The following is a 5,592-nucleotide window of genomic DNA, read 5'->3' on the forward strand; positions in this document are numbered from 1 at the left end:
TGCCAATAGATAGGAATAATACCAGTACAACAAGTGTATGAAGAAAGAGCCTGCTGGGTTAGTAGTCTCTGCTGGCAGCAGCAGTACCAACTTGTTTTTTCTTCTCTGTCTTCTTTCTGTACCCACTGAACCGCTGTGATCAAAGTCCTTATCTTTGCCTGTGCCTAAGCTTCTGGTTTTTCTTTATTTCTCCTGTATGTGCTTGCTTCTCCAACTAATTTCTTGGAATATGCAATAGATTTTTGTGATTAGTCACAGAGGGGGGTCTGATGAGCAGCATTATGCACGCCCAGCACAATTTCACACTCACCACAACCTGTTCTGACATGCATTTCCCAGAGTCCTGAGGAGCAGACAGGATTAAATGTGACCCATCTACTACTATTACACTGATGGTATCTCCCAAAAACCCAACATGCTGCACTTTGCAGGGGTCCCAAGTACCAACCATTTCTAACAGTCACCAACACTGGCTTTGGTTATAACTCTGGCTAATTGTGATCTTCCATGCACTGCCATGAAGACCATCTAAGATGCATTAACAGCATCACTGCACTTGAGGCTGGCTCTAGCCAGAGTGCTGCTGTGTGAAAGTAGCTATCACAGCAATCAGCAGAGGCCATTGCTCTCACTAGGGAGCTTCGGCTGCTTCCCTTTCAGCCTGCTCTCCCCCGCCAGCAATAGTTATGCACCAGAGATCTATCAGTATTCATCTGCAAACATCTCCCTCCCCTCCAGGCTGATAGATATCATCCTTATCTGTTGCCATACCCACATCAAGGTCTGGGAGAACTCAGCTGAATCCCCTACTTCATTATATACATGCCATTTTCTAACAGGATATTGTTTCCACTTCTTCCAGATTGAAGAGTCTGGAGAGCAAAACTGCAGTGGTCATTTCTGTATGTTTTTTTAACGTTAAGCTGCAATCCATCAAGACTGTGGAGCTGTTTCCAACTGCTTTGAGACACATCCCTCATCCTGTGCACACAGCCAGTGGTTTACTCCAAAAAGGAACTCTGCTGTAACACTTGCTCCTTGCAAGTCTCTTGTGCAATGTGCTTTAGGACATATCCTTGTGGCATGCCGCTGTAAATGTTAGATAACTCTGAACAATTCAAGTGTGTTTATGTGAATCAACACCAATGTAATCAAGAAGAGAGTATGGCCTGAAAACCTATGTAAATAGTGGAACTGGATACCCCTTCATTTGTAAGCCAGCTTGAAGCTACATTCATCCCAAGGAAAGATTAAATGTCTTCAGTTTAATCAGCTCTGAGCTCTATCCAGCCACTACCAAATACTTTTGTGCTCCCTGTGAATTTTGTTCTTTAGAGTATTCTGTAACCTTTCTGAAGCTGACATATTGCCTGGAAGTCATCTTCCGACTTCCAGTCTAATTCATTGTGCTTCCCAGATTTAGCTCCTGGTGGAAATTTGGCTCTGGCTCACAGCCATACAAACCCAGTAACTTTAATGAGCTTCCGTGTGCATAAGTGAGGACATTCCACTTGCCTTGCAGAGGCAGATGTCTCACTTTAATGACAACTAATCTAAAAGCCATGTCTTTCACTGTCATTCCCCTGCAGAAGATTAACTGTGTTATCATTGTCCTGCTCCTGCATCAAGCAATTGCCAGTTTGCCAGCGCTCTGAGGAGTCACTGTCACCATTCAGTTAATGTGGGACATTAAATTATCACTGCCATTACAGCCAAGACTCAAAGGCAGACTAATTCCATCATGTGTCAGCTGAACTCATCTGTGCTGGAATCTATTGGTGCAGTCAGCCACTGCTCAATGACACCTTAAGAGACTCATAACTTAGAAGGGGCAGCACTCCAAAGCTGTGGGATTTGGGAGGCTCCTTCACCTCCTGCAGCTTACAGGAATGGCTTTCTCATATTCATTGGCATCCTGCAGAACAACAGAACACTGCAGACTTGCACCTGCCTCACAGATGTCTACAACTGACACCCCAAGCACAGTTTATTTGGTCACAGGAGTGCTGGGGGGTAGGAGACAAATACCTGATGACATTGCTGATGGTAGCATTCAGCACTTCAGAACTCATGGGGACAAGGAGGGAACAATTCTAAACATTCTGGTCACTGCCATTGCCCAGTCTTGACCTTCCCTTTAATCACAGCCTGGTGCCACTGACTCTCTGGGTTCCACACCTCAATGCAGAGATAACCTGTGCATCTAAGACAAGTGCAGCTATTTAATTGTCAATTTCATTTCCACAGTATATTTCAGGCACATGATGCATGGCCAAAACCTCCTTGAGACCTCCCTGTGTATACTCTGTGCAAAGTACTTGTTCCGCATATTCTGCAATGCAAGCCTGAGTTTAACCTGCCAGATTAGCTGTGCCTTTAGATGTCTCGCCATCCAACCACATCATTTTTCTATTTGTATGGTTCCAAGAAGTCCAGAGTCAGAGCATAAACTGGCATGAGGATTCCCACATAGACTGTAAAGAAATTAGGAACACTATCTGGTAATAAGCTTGCATGTCTCATTCCTGAACTGTGTCACAGTAAATGAGGAAGTTTAGCTGTAAAGCCAGATGGGGAGCGAGCAGGGAGCACAATACACAGGAGGATGTTAATTATGCCATTCCCAGTTTGCATTTTGTTATGCCCCTCAGTTGTACTTTCATCTCCAGGTCAGTACTGCAGATGCCTAATGCAACCTAGCAAATATGCTTCCTGGGTGTCACAGAGCATGCTGGCTGGGGGCCTGATGGCACAAGGGAGCCACAGTTTTAGATCCAGATCAGTAGTGGATGAAATGAGAAACTGACAGTGATTAGTATTTTCCCACTTAAAATGACCATCTCATGGAGCATCTTGATTGCTTAGAAACCTCAGATGTCATATTATAGACACTGAAGCACTGGTAATACACTTGATATTATTCTCTAAAAGTCACATTATAATCTTACAATACTAGGAACACTCTGAGTGCTGGTAATGGTGTAGGGTTTGTTTTTTTAGTACAGAGCTTTAACAACAGGAACATTTATTCCTTGTCATTTGCTCTTTATTGCAGCCTTTCCAACAGGATTTTTGCAATGCTCTTTCTTTTCTTCTCATGCATCATTTGTCCATTCTTGGGCAATAAAATCTACTTAGTGGAGAAGACAGGTAACCAGCCATCTACACAAACTGCCCTGTGTCTACACCATTAATGTGTGTGGATGCTTTAGCTGATTGTACTCTCAGCTGGTTTGGATGGCTTCAATGCCAGCTAATGCAATCCAAGTCAACCTCCTAATAAACCTGACTGATGCACTGCCATATAATCACACATCGATTAGAGATGTAGAGGGAAACACCACAGAGCTGACAGTTTAAAACAGACTGTGTCATTCTGAAAGACCCAAATCGCTTCTCAACAGGGAAACTTGTGATTTAGTACCCAGGACCTGATTGAACACAACTTCTAGTGCACACCTGTCGGGTCATGTCCACAAAACAATTTTCATATAATCATAGAAGAGCCCAGGTTGAGGGACCTCAAAAGACCACCTGAGCCAAGTGCTCATGGCAAAGGGAACCTGCATGAGATCACCTGGCTCCCTGTCCAGCTGCATCTTGAAAACCTCCAGTGATGGGCACTCTGCTACGTCCCTGGGGAGGCTGTTCCATTACATGTGTGTTACATTACACACAAACAGCAATGCACATAAGACCTTACTAAGGAAGGCTCTAATTCTACAAATCCTAGAGCACTCAGATGCCCAAAGGTTCTCACACTACAGGCATTGCAAGAGGGGCTAAGAATTAAAAAATAGAAATAAAACAGACAAGGTGGGAGAGAAGTTAAATAATATGGACACCAAAACCCACCCATTACCTTCTTAAATACTGAAGAGTCCTGTTCCCTAAAAGAATGAGCTAAAGGAATCCACTCAGTGCTGTCAGCTTGCTCTGGAGAAGGCAGCAGCTTGGGAATTATTTGCAGGTAACGGAATGCAAAGGAGGTTTTAGGCAATACAGAGGCCACTTTAAAAAATATTACTCAAACAAAACTAAATGAGGGAGCTAAAAGTTAAACAAACATACTGGAATACGAAATTCCAATAGTGCCCTGCAAGCACTTCACTTAAAGATGGCATTGTGTCTTCCTGTCAGCTCTGGAGGTCTTTTTCTAAGCCCAAACAAAGGTTATAGATTTAATGGGGTAATCTGTGTGAAACTCTCTGCTCTGTGCTGCCAGTTCCAGACAAGCCATAATAGCTCCTCTGGCATCAATGTCTATTAATCTAATCTTGACTGATTCTCTGTGTGACTTTCTTTCATCTGCAAAGTGGGGCTAATGCTCCCTCTCAGATGCCTGTCAGTGTCGCTTAGTGCTGGGTACAAAGTGCTTTGAAGATGACAGTGTTTTTACATCTCACATTATCATAAGAGCTGCAGGTTGTCAGCAAGCCCTTGCCCCAGTCAGTGATGCTGGTAAAGGTCACCCCTCTATCTGTGCCTCATACCCACTCACTTATTTGTACGACGATCTCTGGCACAAGCACAGGAAGCCACTGGTACATGTTGTGTCTTTACTTTGTTGGCAAGGGTTAAGGAACAATAAAAACATTTATACCTTCCTTTAGACGTGATGCTGCCTTAGTTGTAGCCCCAGAGTCTTTGGTGTGTGTTGGAACCCACATGCCAAGCAACAAATACCTAGAGGGAAACTCTAACTGGAAGCACATCTAGAATCCAAATCCTTTTCTAGTGGGCATGCGAGAGGTGAGGTGTGGGTGAGAAGGGGAGGTTTGCTAAAAGCTAAGCATATTTATAAGCATTTTGATAATTCAGGACTTCACAGCTGGACAGTCTTGCCAAAACCAAGTAATGATTTGTTGAAGAGGAGCTTACGGTGTTCCATTAAATGTGTGGTGTTTAACTGACTATGACTGTGCTTTTATACGCGAATTTCTGTCAACTGGTCTGAATATCGTTCCTTGGGAAATGGAACTGTCTTCTATCATTGGTAAGATATAAACAGGACATTTATTGGATATTACAGCTGAAATGTGAATGTGCTTCACAGCTGAATAAAATATCTTAAATTCATTTTGTTTGTAATTCATCTTCCCAGGCAGCAAAACAATGCAAAACATACCTTTTAAGTCATGCACATAGGATTTTAAAGCATCGTGTTGTTAAAGATGGAATTGCAGTAATCACCAGTGTACTGAAATTAAGTGTATGGAAAATGAGACACTGCCTTCCAACAGGAGTCTTCCTGCTACAGATACTTGCACAGTCTCTTGGGAAGGAAGGGAAGCGTGTCCATAAAATAAGAACTACCCTAAGAATTAATTACTGTAATAGCAGAGATCTGTCTAAATGCTCCCCAGCTGGAAATCACCTTGACCACCTCAGGACAGCATCACTCATGCTGCTGCACAATCTGCTCTCCAGCCTAGATACAGAATCAGCTGATTTCAGGTATGTGGAAAGCATTAATTCTCCCTGACAAGTCTGAGCAGAGCATTAAATTCATTGGGCATCCTAAGTCACCTGTGTAGGAGAGTGAGTGTGCAGGGGAAAGAGAGAGGCAGATTTAGGCACAGTTCTTAGCAA

The sequence above is a fragment of the Neopsephotus bourkii genome, unplaced genomic scaffold (assembly GCF_033783945.1).
Source record: "Neopsephotus bourkii isolate Nb327-2 ecotype Australia unplaced genomic scaffold, CSIRO-AGI_Nbou_v1 NB_593, whole genome shotgun sequence".
Lineage (NCBI taxonomy): Eukaryota > Metazoa > Chordata > Aves > Psittaciformes > Psittacidae > Neopsephotus > Neopsephotus bourkii.